Genomic DNA, 22,500 nt, shown 5'->3' with positions numbered 1-22,500 from the left:
AGGAGGGACATCCCAGGGCACCTGTGCTGCTATCAATAGCCCCGTGCCTTTCTGTCGGGGGCTGACCCCCCCCCCCCCCTTCTGCTCACCCCCAGCTGATGCATTCTCACCTGGGAGCTGCAATTAGGGAGATATTAGTCTTCCGCCCCGACGACCGCTCATCCTGGCAACCTCACACACACACACACAAAGGCCAGGGGAGCATAGCATCGCCCTGGAGAGAAGCTGCTCTTGGCTGTGAGGTCATACTCTTTCTCCTCCTCTCCTTTCATTCTTGCTTTCTTTTTTCATTCATTTTCTGTTTTCTCTCTCTGACCTCACTGATACACATAAAAGTCAGCATGTACCGAGAAACCCATCAGGCTTGCGCCTCCCGGTAGTTAGGGGGAAAAGGTGTGAGTTATGACTTTTGGAAAGGATCCATTGTTGTTTATTGCTTTAATTTAATGGATTCCTTTTATTCCACTGGGGATAAATCTCGCCACAGGGGGTGTGGGGGGTGGGGGGTGCGGTGGTGTGCGGACGCGGAATAAATACCTTGAAAGGTTGTTGTGTGCGTCCGTGTTCCTATGGTTTATAAGTTTCAAAAACAAAGGGCAGCTACAACTTGGAACATTGGGAAATGTCAGAGGCGGTAAGTTACAGCTGACTGCCGAGGACATTTGGAAGTTAAAAAAAAAAAAGGTTAAAAGAAAAAATCTCCCTGGCTGCTTAAAAGCCTGTGGAAGCTCCACTGATCCTAGGTGAAAACGTATTGACTTTAAATTAGGGCACCCATTTGGTCTGGAGCGGTTCTGTCTGGGACAGAGTGGGTTCGGCGGCTATGCTCTTTGGATAGCGCTGGGCCAGATAAGCCTATCAAGAGACAATTAAAGACAGGAGATTCTGTCCATACTCCACTTCCCCCACGCAATCCCAGCCCAGAGTAACCCCACCCCAGCACAGGTCTCTCTTCTCCAGCGTCAGAAACTCCAGAACATTCCGCAGCCTCGTTCATTCTTCATGCCCAGCCAGTCAGTCCCCTTGAGTCTCCCCTTCTCTTTTATTTTCTTCACGTCGAGTCCCATAAGGTCCAGCAGGCCGACTTGTCAGCCTTATTAATGGCCTCCTATCCAAATGCTTCCTGATTAAGATTAGGTGAAGGTTTTTTACAGTATTACAGCGGGGTTTTCAGTTTTCAAAATATGCTTACCTGTGCTTTACAGAGGGGGCATTACTGGGTGGGGTGTGTGTGTGTGTGTGTGTGTGTGTGTGTGTGTGTGTGTGTGTGTGTGTGTGTGTGTACGTGTGTGTGTGTGTGTGTATGTGTGTATATGTGTTTCTTGGTGGTCATACATCACCATATATTAACTTGTTTACCTATGATGGACCCCTTGAGCCATACTTCGTCTTTCCTCCTCAGACATGCATATAACACCCACACACACACACACCCACACACACACACACACACACACACACACACACACACACACACACACACACACACACACACACACACACCATCCGTCAAGAGCTTGGCTGTGCAAACATATGCAGATATGTTTGCACAGGGGTATGCAGATAATCTCAAGGCTCTGAGAGGACTCTGAAGCTCAGAGGTGTTTTAGGAAGTGGAGAGTGGATGTGGTTACCTTATGGTACCCTCCGCACTATCAGATCTGTAATATGGGCTCCGGTTTGGGCCCTCTAGTTTGGAAGTGATTCCGCAAGTGGCAATTTGGTAGGAGGAAAAGGAACTCGAGTGAGTGAGAGAGAGCAAGAGAGAGAGAGAGAGAGAGAGAGAGAGAGAGAGAGTGTGTGTGTGAGAGAGAGAGAGAGCAAGAGAGAGAGCAAGAGAGAGAGAGAGAGAGAGAGAGAGAGAGAGAGAGAGAGAGAGGAGCTGCTGGTTGCTCCACGCCTACTTTCCTCCTCTTCGTTTGCATGCTCTCTCTCTACATATTAAGGGCTCAAATTAAATATTCATTCTGCAAAACCTTGGGTTATGTAATGACAGCAGGAGAGAGAGAGAAGAGAGAGAGGGAGAGGAGAGAGAGAGAGAAAGTGAAAAAATGTGCAGCTGTAGTCTTCGCAAGACCTCCCAGGAAAACTGACATGTTTCGTGAACCACGTAGGCAAACAGTAAACTCTGAGCCTTGAGCTGTCGTCGCAAAAACAAAATGTTTACTCTGTCCTCCCAGAAATCAGGGCACAGTGCTGCTGCAAATTAATGGACAAATCACCCAAACAGCCTTGAAGAGAAACATAAATCTATATGCTGTAGTTATCTTGATGAAATGGCTTGGCTATACGCACTAAGAATTACAAGGCTTGGTTTGACTTGCAAATTCGTATTATTTATCAGTTGCTCATCGGTGGAAGACTGTTCCAAGAGTTACACATCATTGCCATGGTAACACAGCCCTTTTGTGTAGTAATCAGTTGTTCTGGCCAGGCAGAACCTGCTTTGTGTAAGTCGAATTGACCAGCACAGAGGTGTTAGATCAGATTCTCTGCATTGCCAAACATTTGCTAAGCAGGAATCTCCTGGCTTTCAGCAAACAGGGGCTTAGCAGGTTTTATAGCTGAGGACTCTCTCTCTCTCACGCATGTGTGTGTGAGTGTGTGCGTGTGTGTGGGTGTGTGTGTGTGTGTGAGAGAGAGAGAGAGAGCATTGTGTCTGCTAGAACATGACGTTCTACTCTCACTGCAGCACAATGTGCTCTAGCACCTGTTCTGGCCCAACACTCTGTGAAGATCCCCTTGTGTGAGGTGGATAGTGATGTAGCCTAGCTGAAAGCCGCCCTGACTGTGGCACGGCTACTGTTCTCATTACTCGTCGGTTTTCTTGTTCTTTTGGCAGGAGTCAATTTCATCTCGCCACCGAGCAGGCAGCATTAGTGCCGTATTGATTGACCAATGCTGCTTAATTTGTTCTTTTCCAACATTCTGTCTCAGGCTTTGTTCAACTTAATTACCTTGCCGCCAGAATTGAGCACAGACAGTCTCATGCCACAATTCAAAAACGGCCTTTTAAGAGTTATTTTGAGGAGAGATGAACCCGATTGGATTTATTAAAGAAAAGATGGATAAGGAAGACAAAAAAAAGATTCAATGCACATAAATAGGCCAACAGCTTAATCAAACGCTGTGCTGTCAGTGATATTGTTAGACATCGGGGTCTCTCTCTATCATTGGCTTTGTATGCAGCTGTGTATGTGTATGTGTGTAATGACGGGGGTATGTGTTGGCTTAGCATCTGCTTGAAAGCCACAGGAGCTGGAAAGCATGGCTCCTAATTTGCAGTGTGACCAGCCACTGTGACATTACGGCAAAGCCGAAATGTGTGCTGCGGGTAAACACAGACTAGCATTTTTGCTAATCCCCTGACGGAACACTGGCTTATTGCTTTTCAAAGACAGCCTGAGCCAAAGACCACAGATTCTCCCATTCAAAGAGGAAACGGCAGGTTTTTTTTATTTTCTTTCTCTCTCGTTCCACGCCTCTTTCTCATGATTAAATCCTCATTAGAGGCCCACGTTTGCGCCACACCAGCACAAATTGCATTTCATCGACTGTGGCGCTGCCATTCAGGAGCCCGTCGACACTGCAGGCTACAGCGGCCGTCTGCCTCGCACCCGGCCTTTGAAGAAGTTTCCCTCCTCGCTATGGAGCGTTGCTTAACGGTGGCAATTTGCAACATTTCAGCGCACTCTCTAATCATTTTGGTCCTTCTCATTTTCACAAATACACACACACACACACACAAAGAGAGAGAGAGAGAGAGAGAGAGAGAGAAAGAGTGAGAGAGAAACAAAAACAAAAAGAAACACAGTACTTTAGTCCGTGCTACCAACCCCATGCTGACGCAAACCCAACCTCTGAGGACCAATCAACAGCAGCATCTATATTTCATGGCCATTGCAGCAGACCACCCCATTAGGCGACTGAGCAACAGCACCAGCAGCAGCTCCAGCAGCACCACCCCCAACACCAGTGCTGCAGGGGATCCAGTCCAGCGGTGCTGATGGGCCAGTGCGTTTGCTGGCCACAAAAACACTCTCCTTGGAGTATAGTTACAGGACCTCAATCTCAGGAGTTGTCCAGGCACACACACACGCTGACACACAAACACTCTCCCTTATGTCGTTTCCGAGACGAGGGCACTGTACTGTACATGTAATGACAAGATGAATTATGCATGTTCTGCAGCAGAGTGATGGCCAAGGTGTTCTAGGTTGGAGGTGGAAAGGTGTGTGTGTGTGTGTGTGTGTGTGTGTGTGTATGTGTGTGTGTGTGTGTGTGTGGTGGAGGGACAGGGACGTGGCACTACCTGATTAATATAAAATCTCATCCAGGCTAGTTGGACTGAGGTGTCCGCAGAGACAGGAGAGGGTGTGTGTGTGTGTGTGTGTCGGTGGGGGGTGGGGGGACAGCTATGTCCTGTCGTCTCATGGCGGCAGCAGGAGCGACTTTCACTTCAACTTAAAACCTCGGGAAGTGAGCGAGAGAAGGGTGCGGTGCCAGGAAGGCATCCTCTTATTAACTGCTATTGTTGCCTTCACCAGCAGGGCACCTCTGACAGCTGCCATAAAACGCCATGATGAACTTCGAAGTAGTTTCACTTTACTTTTGTCAGTGTCAGGGTGGAGGGTGGGTGGGTGTCTGGGTGTGAGGTCGTGGGTTGAGGGGTGGAGGCATTGGGGGAAATGCAGAGGGCAAAAAGTGAGCCACTCACTCAGGTTGAGTGGAGAACTAAAAGATGCCCTTCAGCTGGTGATCAAGCGAGAGAGGAAAAAAAGGACAACAAGCCCCCAAGTCTAACAAACAAACAAACAAATTCTCTCACACTTTTGACTGTGCGACTGCAACACTACACCACACAGCGGAAGAGACTACTTGGCCCATTTCTCCTGCGGCTTTTAGCCTAATCCACCCTAGTGGTCCGTAATGCACTGAATCTCTGTGGACACATCACGGCCCTGCTGCAAATGGCCGCTTCTTTCACATGCCTGTAATGGCCCTCCACAGGCATCACTCTACATTAATGTAGTCTGCACAGATTCATCTGCCGAGTTGTACTGTTTCCAGTGCAGCCCCCCCCCCCCCCCCCCCCCACACTCACAAATTTGCATCAATATGTTTTCATTTTCTGTCCACAGAGACTGAATGTCTGACTCCACTGCATGTTTTTCCTCGATACATGCAGCACGAACCTAGCTCACAGTATCTGAAATATTCATGAATGCTCAACATAAACACCTTCTTTCGAGGATTACTTAAGATCATAGATTCATACTGTACTTAAGTGTCATCTATAATGGTAAAACCGTCTGATATATATATATATATATATATGTCTGGAATATGTACCACCTGCAGACAAACTGATACCTTAATATATAACCCTTTAGTGAATGTATCCTCAATAACAATTAAATTAAAAAATCTCTATTTAGTTTGACTTACAGATAAAAAGCATAAACTCCCTCTGCTTACAGTAACATCCCATATAGGCTCTGAATGAAACTCAGATATTATTCTCTGATGCTCAAAAGCCACATCTAATGCGTTTCATCTGGCAACAAATTTATATTTTTATATATTTATATCCAAATCTAAATGGCTTCACTGTGGATCATGTGCACTTCCATGCTACGAGAGACCAAATGGGTTTGAAGAGGACCAATATTGTGTGGCGGTGTGCTGAGCCCAGTGACATCAAAAGTCACTCATCACAGAATGAAGGGCACCTCTTACTCGCGCTGTGTTTAATATATCAAGTGCTTTCGCTAGGCCATGCACCAGGCAACTGCGTGTGCACACACACACACACACACACACGCACGCACGCACGCACGCACGCACGCACGCACGCACTCACACGCATTCACGCACGCAGTCACGCACGCACACACGCACGCACACACACACACACACAGGCAATCTGTATCCTCAGGGCTCAGAGCGGCAAGGATAAAGAAAGTCATCCGGTCCTTGACAAGCATAAATCACTTAAATTCACGTGTGCGGCGTGAAGCAGAGCGCTGAGGAGTGGTGTGTGCGGGGAGAGAGAGTCGACGCGATGGATGTGAATCCAGGTGGCATGGTGGCTCGCTCTCCGTGCTCTCACAGTCATCGGCCATGATAATAGGATGGGTCATGAAGTGAGACGCTCCTCCTTGCCCAGAGCCATTGACTTCCACAGCTGATAGATTGTGTGTTTGTGTGTGTATGTGTGTGTGTCAGCGTTTATGTGGTGTGCTGTGTATGTGTGCGTATATGATATGTGTATGGGGCTGTATGTGTGTGCGTATGTAATGTGCGTGTGTCTGTTTTTGTGTGGTGTGCTGTGTGTGTGTGTGTGTGTGTGTGTGTGTGTGTGTATGTGTATGTGTGTTTGTGTGTGTGTGTGTGTGTGTGGGAAGCTTAGAATGCGGCTCAATAATGGAGTCAATACCAGGATGCCTGTGCTCCTGATAGTCAGGGTGGGGGGTGGGGGGCAGTGGGATAGTCAGTGTGGTGGTGGGAATACGGGTCGGTGGGGTGCTCTTCCTAACCAAACAGCCCATCACTGCAGGTCCCAAGGGGAGATTCACCTCACGTTCCCAACAAGCCATGAAACTCCTGGGGTGGAACGCACCGCATCCCATAAACCAGCCGGAAATGATCTAGCATGTAAAAGGAGACCAGCCTCGTATCCTCTGTTCTCTAATTGCACTCATAATTTCCCTTCTTCTGTGGACATGCTCCATGTGCCATGGGGGCCCAGAAACATCGGCAGGGATTACTGAGGGAAGAAGAGATGAAGGGGGGAGGAGGGATGAGGAGAGGAGGAGGGAGGGTGAAGAGAGTATCAGGAGGGAACATCAGTGACGTCTGTTTGTGTGGAATCGACGCACTCTAAGCGCTTGTGGTTTCACCGCACAACGTCATCGTCTCTTGTTTCGGAGAAAAAAAAAACAAAAGGAAAAGAACAAAAAAAAGGGAATGAGAGAGGGAGGGAGATTTAAAAAAAAGGAGAGAAGAGAAGAGAGACGTCTGTCCCGCCACTGTCGCTACCGCCCGCCTGCCTGCCTTATCTCATCAAAGCCGCAGCGCTTTGATTCGGAGGAATATCTCTTAATGCGGCGCGCCCAGGTCCCGCTCCCTGAAGCTCTGTGGGCCTTAATATACCCATCCACTCAACCCGCTCTCTGCTCCTCTCCTCTCCGCTCTCCTCCTCTCCTCTCCTCTCTGCTCCTCTCCTCTCTCCTCCTCTCCTCTCCTCTCTGCTCCTCTCCTCTCTGCTCTCCTCCTCTCCTCTCCTCTCTGCTCCTCTCCTCTCCTCTCTTCTCCACTCCTCTCTTGTCCTCTCCGCTCTCTGCTCCTCTCTGCTCTGTTCTCCTCTCCTGGACATCTGTCAGCTGGGGGAGTTGTTTGAGGTCTGCCAGCCCGAGTGACAGCAGCTCACTCACAGCCACAATCAGCAGCATAAATCAGCGAGGGGGAGGTAGAGTGTGTGTGTGTGTGTGTGGGGGGGGGGGGGGGGTGTATGGGTGGAGAGGTTGGGGTATTATGTGTCATTGGAAAAGAGGGAAAAATACATAACTCACTGGCGACACAGGTGTCTGTGTCAAGCACTGAGGGATTGGGGGGTGGGGGAAGTGAGACAGTGTAGGATGGTAAGAGTTGTAGGCAGTGTGTGTGTGTGTGTGCATATGTTGGGTGTGCATTTATGCGTGTGTGTGTGTGGGGGGGGGGGGAGGGTCTATGACGAGTGAGTAAGAGAAAGGGGGGGGGGGGTTCATCAAACACATAAAAAGCATCATTTATCAGTTCCTGTCCTCCATGCCACAGTTGACAAATGAAACAGGAAGCTGATGGTTCCTCTGGGGGAAAGGGAGGGGGGGCGGAGTTTGGGCCGAGCTCCCCGTCACACGGTGTGATCCCCTCTGTATCTCTCCTCCCCAAATCAAGCTTGGCCCCTGTACATGGAGGACAGCGTTCTGGCTCACAGTGGGAGGAGCGGATCATATTAAAAGCCCTTCATGATGGATCGGATCATTGGATGGCACTGCATGCATGGGACCCTGGCCTAGACATTATCATCTCACCCAACCTCCCTCCGTCACTGCGGCCTGATTGTGTTCATTGCTCAGTTTAAGTAATTGCTAGGAGCTTATTGATAAAGATGAATCACATGTGAAGTTGAGCAATTATTGCCTGGCCCTCTGCACCTTTTTTCCAGGGTGAATGGCACAAAAACCATTATGGTAAAAGACCATTACTTTTGTTCATTAGCAGCTAATTCATCTTTTGGGTCTCTCTCTCTCTCTCTTCCTGTCTCTCCATCTCCCTTATGTGTGTGTGTCTCTCTCTCTCTTTATCTGTGTCTGTGTGTGTGTGTGTGTGTGTGTCTGTGAGTGTGTGTGTGTGTGTGTGTGTGTGAGTGTGTGTGTGTGTGTGTGTGTGTGTGTGTGTGTGTGTGTGTGTGTGTGTGTCTGTGGGACGAGATCAGTGGTCATGATTTGCAAAACCGATCCGGGGCCCTCTTGTGATTTGCAAGTGAGTTTTATTTTGGGAGCTATGACTGCATCACAGCCAATTTGCTTTTATTGGCCACAGTGACTAGCGACAGCGTGACAGGACTCGTAAATCACTCCACGTTGCTCCCTTAGCAAGCAGCAAGACCAGGGCTGGAGGATGGAGTCTGGGGCTAGAGGATGGGGCTGGAGGATGGAGGATGGGGCTGGAGGATGGAGGCTGGGGCTGGAGGATGGAGGCTGGGGCTAGAGGATGGAGGCTGGGGCTAGAGGATGGAGGCTGGGGCTGGAGGATGGAGGCTGGGGCTGGAGGATGGAGGCTGGGGCTAGAGGATGGAGGCTGGGGCTAGAGGATGGAGGCTGGGGCTGGAGGATGGAGGCTGATGGAGGCTGGGGCTGGAGGATGGAGGCTGGGGAGGAAAGATGGAGGCTGTAGAGGAAAGATGCCCTTAGTCTTGTTAGCGAGTGCACTTAGAAGATCTGAAGATCTGATTCTGATCTCTGTTTCTGTCTATCTCAATCTCTTTCAAACTTGTTTCTCTCACTTTCTCTGCCTCTCTCTCTCTCTCTCCCTGTCTATCTCTGTTCTTTCCTTGCTTTATCTCAAATTTGTATCTCTCACTTTTTCTCACTCAGTCCTTCTGGCGTATGCTTAACATTCTGTGCAGCGCTTAGGCAAGACCCAGGCTGTCTGAACTCCCCCCTCATGTTTGTGCATTATTGATGCCAGGGAGTATAATGGCAGCCCGGGACACAATCACAATGTCTACTGTTTCATTTTTTTCTCCCTGCGTTCGACTTTGGATCACTATGGACAAGAGGGGGGAGTCCACTTTTAATACAACATAATCCTCATTACATCTGTGTGAACACCTTTGGTGAGGGAAAGGTTAGTAAAATGTACTGGGTCTAATAGAGACATGGCAGGAATAGAGGCTGTTTCTCTTTCTCCCCCCAACCGTCTAGGCTTTCGTATGACTCTGACAGCCAGTTTTGCCTGTTGCCATATAGGGTGATAACATGAAATGTCAGAATTCTGTTTCTGGAAATAAAGACATTTCGGGGAAGCTGGTTGTGGAATGGTATGCGAATGTGTATGTGTGTGTGTGTGTGTGTGTGTGTGTGTGTGTGTGTGTGTGTATGTGTGTGAGAGAGAGACAGAGAGAGAGATAGAGAGAGATAGAGAGAGAGAGAAAGTGTGTGAGCTGAGTTTACTGCACAATGTGTGTGCATGTGTGTGTGTGTGTGTGTGTGTGTGTGTGTGTGTGTGTGTGTGTGTGGTTTTTGTGTGAAACCCTGGCTGTAAGACACATTCTGTGCTACTGCTTTGACGTAAACACCAAACTCACATGCTCCAACATCTGAGGGACTCAACGCGCAAACAGCAACACACTCTAAGAGCTCAATGCAAAATATGCTTGTGCTTTAGCCAAAATATCAATGACCAGCCCAAACATCATAAGTACCCAAACATCAGACATACCAAATACGAAAACTAGCCTAAACAGCTGGCTGGTGCTGATATATAAAAATCTCTTTTCGTTATGAACAAACAGAGAAAGATCCAGGCAATTACAAGGTACACATGAGTCGCTTGCCTTTCCCATTCAGAGTTATTCCTGGAAGCAGGCCGGCCGGATGGTGCATCATCTACATTCAGTCATTCAGTGTTTTAGAGATACTGGAGGCTCTGGTTGCAAAGGCAGTGGAAGTAAGCTGCAACAACAATAGGTAATTACTCAGACTGTGGCCTTCTCGGGTGAGTCAGTCTGCCTGCCAGCCTGCCTGCCCGCCTGCAGTGGCATCCACTTTGCGTAAATATGGCCGGCACTCATTAACTCACTTTTGCTGGTGGCAGTCTTAGTATGGCTGAGTGAGTTCTTGAGTGTATCAGGCAAGCAAACAAACACACACACACAAACACTCAGTTAGGGCGAAAAACACACTACAGTAGGTACTTCTGTTCTGCCGTGCGGGTGCGTACATAAATAAACCAGAGATCACAGATCCCGGTGCCTCTAACGTTTGTGCCGGAGAGTATGGACTAACCTCGATTCTCAAAACGGTATATTTAGATCAACATTACATATTCATTCTTCTTCTCATCTCTCTCTCTCTCTCTCTCTCTCTCTTTTTCTCCCTGTTCTAGATGAATGAATGAGTGCCCAGTGAACAAAAGGCAAACACTATGCAAAAGACAAGTTTTTTTCTTAAGAAAGACAAACTCCTCTTTGAATTTCAAATGCCCTGTAGCATTCTAATATGCCTTTTCTATTCTGCCACTGCTATCCCAGATACTGTTGGTCAGGCATAAACATCGCAAAGCATATTAATGAAACATATTTGAGGGGGCTGTTTGGCTGGAAGAAATAGTCAGAGTGCTCCAAATTCCTATTTGGCGTTTCTGCCATATCTAGCAGTAAAAACACAATCCAAGGGTTAAGACGTAAATGCACTCGACTCCCTTGAAACTATATGCTGACAGCTCTACTGAAAAACATGCACACACACAAACACATAATATACATAGAAAAAAAAATGTCTGGAACTCATTTTAGTGCACTCACTAGCCCTTGTTAAACACACACACACACACACACACACACACACAGCTGAGTGTGGCGATAAGGAAATCTGCACAAAGCTCAGGTAAGGGGCCATTGTCAGCCAGTCGGTTAGAGCACTGAGCAGACACAATAGTCCCTGCGGCAAGAGTGTGGAAGAGGGAGACACTTCAAAAGCCCTGTCCTCTCCTCGCTTGCTCCCTTGCTTTCCTCTCCTTTCCTGTTTTCTCCTCTCCCCTCCCCTCTGTTCCTATCACCCTCTCCTCTCCTTCCTGCTCCTCTCCTCTTCTCTCCTCCTCTCCTCTCCAAATCTCTTCTTTCATCCCCCCTCCTCTCTTCTCCTCCCTGCTCCTCTTGTCTCCTCTCCTGCTGTCCCTGTCTCAGCCGGTGGAAAAAGAAAAGAACAAACAGTCAGGGGGCCAAGCAGTGAGGGGAAGCCCACATTACCATAAATGCTGGAGCGGCTGATTCCTAATCACCTGAGCCCCTCAAGCCCCTGGACGTCTTTCATTTCACCTCTTCCTCTCCCTCTTTTGTCCCTTCTTTCTTTCACTCTTTCGCACTTCTTTCTTGCGTTATTTCTATTTTACAGCCGAGGCGGCCCTGAGATGCTCCGTCCTCCTGACCTTGACATGCAAGCTTTAATTGCTGAGTGGGAGAACTCTTTCTGTGTGGCCACACAACGCGGGGGGGCGCATCAAGGAACGAGGTCAGATGAGCTATTGAAAAAGGGTGAAGGGGGCACTCAGGAGGAAGATGATGGAGGAGATGACCCCATCATACACACTTGCACACACACCGACACCAGCATCAAACACCCCCTAGTTACACAGCTTCCCTCTTCAAAAAGTCACACAGCTGGCTAATGAGCTGTGTGCTGGGCTGTGTAGAGTTGATTTTAATTAATGGGGGTTATGATAACATTCTTTCATGCAAAAAAACACATACACACACACAACAGAAGAGAAGAAAAAGAGTGTCTTGCTGCAGGGTACAACGGGCTGGTAATTAGCCACAAAATGTGGCTGAGCTACAGACAAGATCAAGTTGGCACAGAAAAGAGGATGAATTCAGTTTAAATAGACGCTTTAAAGCTAAAGGTTTCAGCAGCTCTAATGATGCTATTAGTACAGCCTTTGACCTCCCACAGTGCAGTGTGTGTTGCTTACAGTAACAACGCACAGATGTGGTAAAGCCCGCAGTCATTGGTGGTGAGTGGAAAAACAAACACAAATCTGCAGAGTGTCGGCAGTACAGCACATTTAACAATAATAATAAAAAAACCTCTGCCTCTTTTTGTCAAGTTTTGGCGCTGGAGGTGTGGGTCACGTAAAATATGCTCCAAAATCCACAACCAACAGGTGGAAATCAATTATGCTAAGAGACAACGGCATGGCCTCTGCTCGTAAAAGGATTGAGAATTGATTAGGATGGGGAGTGTGGGGGTGTCGGACGGGCCATGGGCACAAGCCTCCAGTGGGCTGAGAGCCAGTCAGCGCAGAGCTGCCCACACTCCATGTCTCCGCTTGGGGCCAAGTGGGCACCACACTGAGCACGCTATGACATGAATGACCAGCCAAGTTTTTGCTTTAATTAACTGTTTATAATTGAACCTGGGGTGCAATTACTTCACCCCCCCACACACACACACTCTCCTTATCCATGTGTTTTAAATGAGAGCATGGCACACCATATTTGAAGACTCTTTCCTTGATTGATTATCTACTGTGCATAGGTTTTCATCTGCAGCTGTGGTCGACAGTAAAAGGGTCTTCCGTCAGCGTGATGCAGCTCAGCCAACCATTGCCTTAGTTGGTGATCTGTGATGGAGAACATGTCTTGGCTCATTTTTTATAAGAGCACTATAAAGTTATACAGTCCACTAAGTGCCCTCAGAAGTTTACAGTGATTGCATTTAACAAGGCGTATTGCTTCAGGGTTGTGTAGCGCCTGCTATACAGTATAGCGAGGAATATGCATAGTGGTTTTAGATGTTTTCATGCTGCAGAAAAGCAAGCCCTTTGCCATGCTTCTTGTAGATTTAATTCACTGTTGTCTTGGTAACTAGTTCTTTCCTTTGTCTTTCTATTTTTCTGAACTTCTAAAAATAACCACCTTCTTTGTACAAAGAGGAGGTCTTCACATTTTTCCACCGAGGTAAAAATAACTAAAGCGTCCTTGCATCATGGAAAAATGTTTTCATCTCAGAGGGACATTTCTATACAGCTTGTGGTATAAAGTAAATACATATGCCCATGTCCGTGTACATTAGAGCTTTCTTGTGTATATGACAATGTGACCTTGGGTAAAGTCTGTCAAGTCAGTCGACATTTTTCATGGTGTTTCTCTCTGTGGTACTCTGATCCTCGGCAGCAGGTGTGGTTTACGACAGTAGGGCATCTTAATGACCTGTCTGTCTCCATGTGGATATAGCCTCTGTGAAGATGCAGCACACCAATGCCGGATTACATTACACACAGACATCATTTGCCCTCATGCACAAGCCATTTCAATGCATCTACTGGGTATAGTGCAAAGCCTCCCGGTCTGTGTGCTAGTCAGTCATTCGTCATTGTCTAATCACATTTCAGACACAACCTCAGACAAAATTAGTTTTGCACATAAAAGTATCCAGCCACAGGGAGATGGGTCCCCTCTTCTTGCTAAAAGAGTTTTTTCCTTATTTCAACATTTCCTGTACTTTAAGGGGTTTACACCTTGAGCTTTGTAGAGACAATGAAAATTGTTAATGACGTGATATAAACATATAAAACTGAATTTAATTTATTAGAGAAGTGACATTTGCATGAGTGGGGTAGGTACGCAGGAAGAGGAGGAAGAGAGTAGGGGGGTGCTTCAAAGGCGTCCAGGCGGGTTTCATTCAACCGGAGCCATTGCCATTAAAATCCTTGCATGACCCAGCCCGCTATTTTCTGCTCTTAAGCCCTTTTGCAAATAGCCGTGGTAGGCGCGCCACCCCAGCAGGTGACATTCCAGCTGACGCTCGCTAATTTACGGCTGCACAATTCTGACCCGCGCCTCTACCGGTGTATGACAACGCCCTGATCTTTCAGGCTAAAGCCTCGGAAGTGACCCCCACAGATGAACCTGTGAGGTCAGAAGTGGCCTGCAGCAGCATTCTCACATCCATCATATCATTATATGCAGCTTCTGAATGTCTAGTGAAACTCCTCAACCAATGATTCAAGTCTATAGGGGATTCTTTCAATAAATAGTGCTGAAACTGCATTACAGGCATAAAAATTGCATATAGTGTAATGCATTGTACTGCATTGTACCTGAAATATACCAGAGAACTACTATTACTTCCCAACCTGATAGCTTCAAACTGATTTAGATTCTGTTTGAATACATACAGTAATTGTACAGTGAGTGTAGCTTTTCACTTTAGATGTAGGCATTTTGTTCTTCAGCTTCAGTTCTTGCAGTAGAGTGACCAGTAGAGTGACCATAGTATAAACTCCCTTCCATTGTTTTTGGTCTGGATAGATGTAAGCTATACACGAGTTCAAAACACAGTACAGTATGAGTGCAAGAATGAATGAGGTGGTTCAGTGGCCTCCTGTTGCTGTGGAGCCACTAGCATCTTCCACAGCACCACCCTTGCTGCCAGCCACAGTCCCATCTGTTACTGTGTGTGTGTGTGTGTGTGTGTGTGTGTCTGGTGTATATGTGTGTGTGTGTGCGGGTGCCATCACCGTCTGCCCATGCGTGCTGCCATGACATCAGCGCCAGCGTTCCAGAGCGTTGCTCCAGTAATGGATTCCTTCCACGTGGCATTACACTATGAAGGACACATTAGGCGGTGTTCCTCCTAAGACCCGTATCAGCGGGAGGGTTATGGCGCTACCTCCACCCTCCTGCATCCTACCTCTCTCTCTCTCTCACTCCCTTTCTCTCTCTCTACTCCTGGACAAGGTTTAGTTGAGTTCTGCAAATGTGCTCTCTCTCTCTCTCTCTCACTCCCTTTCTCTCTCTCCTCCTGGACAAGGTTTAGTTGAGTTCTGCAAATGTGCTCTCTCTCTCTCTCTCTCTCACTCCCTTTCTCTCTCTCCTCCTGGACAAGGTTTAGTTGAGTTCTGCAAATGTGCTCTCTCTCTCTCTCTACTTGACAAGGTTTACTGTAGTTGAGTTCTGCAAATGTGCTCTCTCTCTCTCTCTACTTGACAAGGTTTACTGTAGTTGAGTTCTGCAAGTGTGCTCTCTCACATCTCTCTTTCTCGCTTCTCTTTCTCCCTCACTTCTCTTTCTCCCTTTCTCAATCTCTCTTCCTAGGCAACTCTGCCTTTTCCCCAACAAATGAGCTCCTCTGAGAACAAAGCACCAATTTTGATGACACTGTCTGACACTATAATCATAACACACACACACACACACACACACATACACACACACACATTTGTAGTCAAATGCCATTAAAGAGTGTTGTGAGGAAGAAACTCTCTCTGACTCCAACATAGATAATAAATGATTAAATCACCTTTGCTGCTTCGGAACATGACCTCCTGCAGCTCCATATCAAGGGAAGTTCAAATATAAATGTAAACAGCACAAAGACACAGCACACAAACAGTACAAAGAACATCACTTCCTCTCCCGTGGCCCCGCCCCCCTTACAGCCAGCATCATAACAACAGCATTAACATTTGCAACAATCTACAGCTTGTACTTTTTAAATCCCCTCACGATTAAACAGTGGGAGGATTATGTTCTCAGAGTGCAGGTGATGAGGATGTTGGTGGTGAGGATGATGATGATGATAGTGATGATGTGTATGAACTGTTAGCAGGTGGACAGCAGCAGCCCAATTTTGACTTGTTGCAGTGGAAACTTGGGACTTTAAATAGCCTGGCTGCCACGCTCACGGGGGATTACCGGGACCCAGCACACCACTATCGCTTTGCCTAATTTCCCTAAGACGTCTTAAGGCGTGGCGTCAGCCCTGACCCCGGTTGGTGACCAGGCACTCCAGCCAAGCAGGGGTGCCTGCCACGGAGAGTTCACAGAGGGTAAGGACAGAGAGCCGAGGCCACCTTCCCTCCGACTGCATCCTGGGGAAAGGACAAACCCAAACCCCTCTGCCTTATGGGCCCAGAGATTAGGCAGGCGGTCAGTCCTGATTGGACTCCTGGGACTCCACTGGCAGAGGTGCTACCAAGGGCTACTAACTGTGCTGACCTCATACACATGCATGGTTGTGCATGACTCTGGGTCTGTGGATGTAAGCATGTTGATAAATAACTAGACAGAAATGCATTCTCCATACCATGTAACCACAGAGAATGTTTTCATGATTTAAAGCTCTTTAAAGTAGAGCTCACTCATTCTCAAAAAAAGGCCTGCCTGTCCTGTCTAAAATCTAAGAAGTGATTTTTTAAGGGGTTACCCACTGCTCCCCCTGCCTTCAAAAAAGCAAGGGGTGCAATCAAGCATTTATGTATCAGCAGTGAATAATCTGTCAGACAGGATATGGGGAGTCTTTGATCAGCCAGGAGAGATGTTGCTGGCCGGCCAGCCAGCTAGCCGACGCGCGGAAGGGGGAAGAGCTTGGCTGCGAAGCCCTGGAGTCTGTGGGCGGGAGATGCTAAAGAAAGATGGGGGTATGTGGGTGGCGGAGCGCGTAGAGGACAGAGCGGAGAGGACAGTGTGAGGGAGAGGACAGAGCCCAAGTACTAAAGAGGCGAAGCACAAATATAGCGCACGACTGGGAAAAAAGGACCGTAGATGGGCAAAGACAGGCAGACAGAGAGAGAGAGAGAGAGAGAGAGAGAGAGAGAGAGAGAGAGAGAGAGAGAGAGAGCGTGTTTCACTTTGGAGTTGAATTATCAATATGAAACGGAGAGTAAACGGAGTACAAAAATTTTGTTTGGAACTTCTGCGGGAGGCGTAAAACAAATTAAGTCTCTCCATGTAAAATAATTCAGCTGAGCCTGCTTGCTCGGCTAAATTGCTCTCACGTCAGAAAGCGGTGGAGGAGGAGGTGGGGGAAGAACTTAAGTGAACTCTTTCTCTGCGTCTGCCAATGTTGGTCAGATGTCTACCCAGCTTTTCTCTTTTTATTTTTTCTCCTTTCTGCACCGTCAGCTGGACGGTCGGCAGAGCGGAAGTCTGAGGCCCGAGTGGCCAAAGCTGGGAGGCCAGCCGGGTAAAGCCTCTTCTGAGTCAATCAGGCCCGGGGATCAAAAACTTGCCCTTCAAATCCAAAGGTGCTTAAACACACCCAGCCACCGTCTGGAAGACTTTTTTTAAACTCCACAGTGCTGGGGACACATAGGGAGACCATTCCAATGCACAGAGAGCTAGCACTTTGATGCTAGCGCAGACTCAAAAGTCTAGAAAGTCCCACCACCACCATCTTCATAAAACATTGAAGAAGACTTTTTCACTCCATCAGACAGGGAAGCCCTACAGTGTTATACTTACTGCATAACATTGAGCTCAGTCATCTTTTTTTTTGCAGTACAACACTATGGGGAGCAGGAGCATAAAGAACGACTAGGTGGTCATACGTTTCTCCCAGTGCGGACGGGGATGAGTTGTCTGGGACTGACTCCTAGGTACGCTTTTGCAGCGAAGGCGCCTTGCTCCGTTTCCTGTGTGTCTGCATAGGCGCGCTTTTGTTGTGCTCATGTTTGAGATCTCCATCACCTCAGCCGGAGTCCGCCAGCGCTCTGTTGTGATTCGGGAGAATGTCCGCCCCATCAATATTTAATCTGAGAGTGCCTCTCCCTTTCAGACTGCTCTCCTCTGAAAAAAAGAAAGATATGAAGAAAAAAAGAAAAGGGAAAAAAAATAGGAGCCCAATGCTAACAACCTCGACATCAATGGCTGTTTGTAAATATAAATAGCACAGGTATGACTTTACCATGCATAGTCCCTTCTGCCTGAGGGGAACCTCACAGAGAATAGTAGCCAAATCTGGCACATGTCAGGCCCTGCTCTGGCGTGGATCTGGCTGCTTATAACCTAGCAGGCTCTTAAACGCAGCCCACAGCCCACCAGGCTTTTCTCATCCAGTCTCTGGGTTGACATAAAATGTATCCATTAAGAAACCATCTCACAGAGGGAGGAAGAGAGGCCTCATTTGAAGGGAATTCTCTCCTCTAAAAAACCTCACTTCTGTTTCCTACTACCATACTCTACGCAGAGCACATTACATTACATCTCCTCAATTAGCTTTTATCCAAAGTGATGCAGAAAACTGGTTGGGTATGTATTCCAATAAGTGTGTGTCCACTCAGGGAAAAGCACTCAAGACTTTACTGCAACTGGCACATTACCGAGGTTACTTCTATTGTAGCAGTCTACTAGCAACCTAGAAGCACAATGAATGAACATAAACAGGAACACACATAAATGTGAACAAAAGCAGACATACACTTAGCTTTGGGGTAGAGTGAAGTTAACTTACTGATACAGTTACCACCAGTTGAAGGATACTTAATGCTAAACAGATCATTCACTGACTGGTTGTGAAGTTTATACAAATAGTGTAATTTAAGATGCACTTAGAACATTCTTTTAACCTCTGAAGAACCAAACCAACATTTCCACAAAGCTACATACAGTAGCTCTTCAAAGCACTCAAGAAGATCACCCCATGCTGCTTCCTGACTCTTTTACTTCACCTGGGTCCTGGGCCGTGCCATGTCAGAACCTCTGCACCTCCGGATTAAGCACCAAACTCTTCCTCCTCACAGTCCCATCGCCCTGGGAGGACAGGCCGCATTAAGCCCGCCGTGGCCTTTGATACCATCACTTTGCACTGACGAATGCAAAAAAGGCCCTGTAATTAGATAGCCAGGCTCATTCGGGGCTACGGTAATCCGCCGTGTGGCAACACACTAATTGATTAAGTGCCACTAATCACATGTGACCCGGTGACATCCATGTGGCTGAAGCGAGCCAGACAAACGGCCAAAAGCACCGTGGACTACTACCGCACGTGGGGCTATTTGCAGCACCAGACGTCTTAACCCCAGGAAAGGAGATTAGGTATTGCCTGAACAGGGTCTGCATCTCACCAAGCAGATGTGAGACCACCGGCTTATTAGGCTAACGTCTGGGCAAGACCCCCTGTCTGCCCGTGGCCTTAACACCGAGGTGTGTTTGCATTTGGGTTTCATGTGACACGATTAACGGAAGGAAAAGTTAGTTCCCTTCACATATCCGCTCTCTCTGAACACTGCTGTGCAGTCTGAACATGAAACCTCTTAGTTTGTATTGGATAATGGTAGGTCTTGAACGTGACAACTGTCTTAGCCTTAGACTTTCAAAAGGAAGAAGAGTGAGGAAGAAGAGTCAATGTGTGTAAAAACTTAAGATCAATGCATCCCATCAAGACCAAACATTCTTTAAACAGCCCTTTGAGGAAAAGAGAAGCTACAACTTACTGGGTTTGGGGGAAAAAAGCAGCAAACTCAATATCAAATACTGTCTCAACTTATATGTACATACAAATGAAAGTAGCCTGTTTCTTCCAATGAACGCATAAGGGAGTGACTGGGGACCACACACACACACACACACACACACACATATACGCACACCACACACAGCGCACACCAAGGTGACCTCCAATAGTTGAGTCAGGAAATCCACATTTTGTCCACTGCTGGAATCAGTCCGGATTAAAAGTAAATGTTGCATCATTCAAGCCCATGTGAAGAAAGAGAATAAATGCATAGCGAAGTAATAATCCCACAAAAAGGAATAACAGAGGATGCCGCCGGACTCCAACATTTGAATGCCTCAGACTATAATCCTCCTTAGGCATTGGAGCCATTAATAATATATACATTTAAATCAAGAGTCTGGTTTAATCCCCCCTGGAAGAATTTAGTTATTGTGTTTAAGAAAATCTGGCAAGATTATGCCCTTATTTTGCCCCAGGCTTCCATCCTTTGGTGAATGAGGAAGGCTAGAAAAAAATACATATCCTCTTATATGTAATCTCACCAGGAGATTTGTTTAATCTGTTGGTACACAGGATTGTGGACATATAGTCACTCAAAGATTGATATAGATAGATTAAACAAAGACATTGTTGTATATGTATGCAAGTGAACAATCAATAACGTGCGTTCAATGAATTTCATAAACACTGCCATGTAAATGTGCCTATATAATGTACTAGCTTCAGAGACAGCATAACACACTGTGTTTGTTTTCTCACACGGATGCCAACTGCACAGAGATAAGAGCAATACTACTGTGCAAGGTCAGCTGTAAGTACGTTAAAAGGGCAAAGCCACACACACACAAATACAGCACCAGCGCAGTAATTGGTGGTACTGGAGTTTAATATAATTTGGGGACTTGGCAGAAAGCCGACGGAGAGGGACTCCCAGCACTTATTATTTGTTCGTTAATAATTTCACACTGTGTAAATGGATTTAGAGCCCCAACTGAAAAAAAAAAATATATTAGCAGGAGAGGTGGCCAAAGCCTCTATGGCATTGTGATAGGAAGCAGTATAGGCCACAGCTGCACCTTATGGTGTGAGACATACAGTAGCAAACCGTGTAAAGAATTTAATGGACAGTCTATGGGTGTGCGATACTGACAAACAATCTCGTTATTTTCTGTGATTTTGTCAATAACGAGGATTAGACGATATTTTGCTTGTGAAATTGTGAAATATGAAGGAACAGATACGCTGAGAAAGACTAAGACTTGAGATCAAGAGAGACTGAAACAGAAAGAAAGAAAGACAGATGGAAGAAGAGAAAGAGTGTGAGACACAAAGAGTATGCACAAGTGGGAGAAAGAGGACTAAAATAGAGATAGAGAGAAAATTATAGTGGTAGAGAGATATAGAAAGGCAGAGGACACCCCCACTCTAACCTCCCATAGGCCAGCTACCCAGCATACCCAGCCCTCACCCCTGCCCTCATCTACACACACACACACACACACCCCGCCCTCCCTGATCTCACCCCCACAATCACACAGAACCACACTCCACACACAGGCTGTAGCCCACTCAAAGCACCAAGGCCAACACAACGGATGATAACCACATCCGCAACAACCCTGTGATATGGTAGTTGGAGGAGGACGAAGAGGAGGAGGAGGAGGAAGATATGGAGGAGGTGGATTCTGGCGAGGGGGGGTCCTGGAGTGGCTGCTGGAAAGGATATACGCTCTGTATGCTGGCTGCAATAACACCTGTCTAAAGAGCTTACAGCTTATACAAAATGCAGCTGCTTGCACACTTACTAGAACTAAAAAATAGTCGCATTGACTTCAAAGTATTACTTCTAACATACAAAGCCATTAATGGCCAGGCACCAGAATATATTAAAGATCTCCTAGTCTCATATAACCCGCCCAGACCGTTACGATCACAGAATACTGGCCTTCTTGTAATTCCAAGAATCTCAAAAACGACAGTAGGTGGCAGAGCTTTCAGCTATCGCGCACCCCTCCTCTGGAATAATCTACCCTCCTCAATTCGATTAGCAGACACCCTCCCTATTTTTAAGTCTAGACTTAAAACATACCTCTTTACTGCCTCCCATAGTTAGGTATGGTGCGGTGTGGAACTTCACCCATCTCGGGGATTTTGGAATGGACCACCCTGCTGAGTCCTCGTGTGACTGGCACCCCAGTCGCGTGTGAGATGGTGGTCACTGACCATACCTGCGCTGGTGTCGACTACCCCTCACCATGCCTTAGTTATGCTGCTATAGCATAGTGCTGTCATGGACTTCTCATGTGCCACGCCGTACAACCCCCTCCCCTCTCCTCTACCCTCTTTCTCTCAACTCTCCCTCTCTTGCCCATTCTCACTATGATTTACTGTAACAATACATAGCACCACTGATCACTTCTTGTCATTAACCACGCTTCTTCATCTGGCCTGTCTGCTGACCCACCACCTGCCCCCTCACAACTTTCTTTCCTGGACAATTCCGACGCCGGACTATTGCACTTTCTCTCACTGAATCATGATTATGCTTTATCATACCGGATACGTAATCATCCCACCTTTTGTAAACACCATGTCCTATTCTCCACACCTGACTGTCATATGCATTTGTCACTGTTTACAGACCTTACTGTCCGTATTGACCCTAGGCAGATGGGTCAGGCCCTTGAGTCGTGGATCTGCTCGAGGTTTCTTCCTACGTATATGTATCTCCAATTCTAGGGAGTTTTTCCTCGCCCCTGTTACCCATGGGCCTTCCTTCTTTCTTTCTTCCTTTTCTTTTCTCCCTCTTTTCTTTTTCTCCGATTTCCTACATTCTGTAAAGCGCCATGATGCATGTGTAATGTTTTGGCGCTATATAAGCACAATAAATTAAATAAAATAAAATAAATTAAACCAGTGTGTTGGCCACTTCCGCAACCCAGCACAGGCACGGGGGCTATGGGCCATGATGCTGGGGATGCTGGGTGAGGAGAGG

The 22,500-nt window shown here is 47.0% G+C and overlaps 1 protein-coding gene and 1 long non-coding RNA gene across 2 annotated transcripts in view; both read right to left on the bottom strand.

Annotated features, from left to right (window-relative positions):
- kcnb2b (potassium voltage-gated channel subfamily B member 2b) overlaps positions 1-22,500 on the bottom strand; it is an 87,990-nt gene that overhangs the window by 51,175 nt on the left and 14,315 nt on the right. The gene's annotated exons all lie outside the window — the stretch shown is intronic.
- On the bottom strand, positions 11,697-21,927 carry LOC121688820. The gene is made up of 3 exons (XR_006024700.1): positions 21,845-21,927; positions 17,093-17,097; positions 11,697-11,707 (listed from the first exon to the last, which is right to left on the bottom strand). It is a non-coding gene; the product is annotated as an uncharacterized LOC121688820 (long non-coding RNA).

The sequence above is a fragment of the Alosa sapidissima genome, chromosome 17 (genome assembly GCF_018492685.1).
Source record: "Alosa sapidissima isolate fAloSap1 chromosome 17, fAloSap1.pri, whole genome shotgun sequence".
Taxonomy (NCBI): Eukaryota; Metazoa; Chordata; class Actinopteri; order Clupeiformes; family Clupeidae; genus Alosa; species Alosa sapidissima.
Note: the sequence above shows the minus strand (reverse complement) of the source record. Positions and strands in the feature narration are given on the sequence as shown.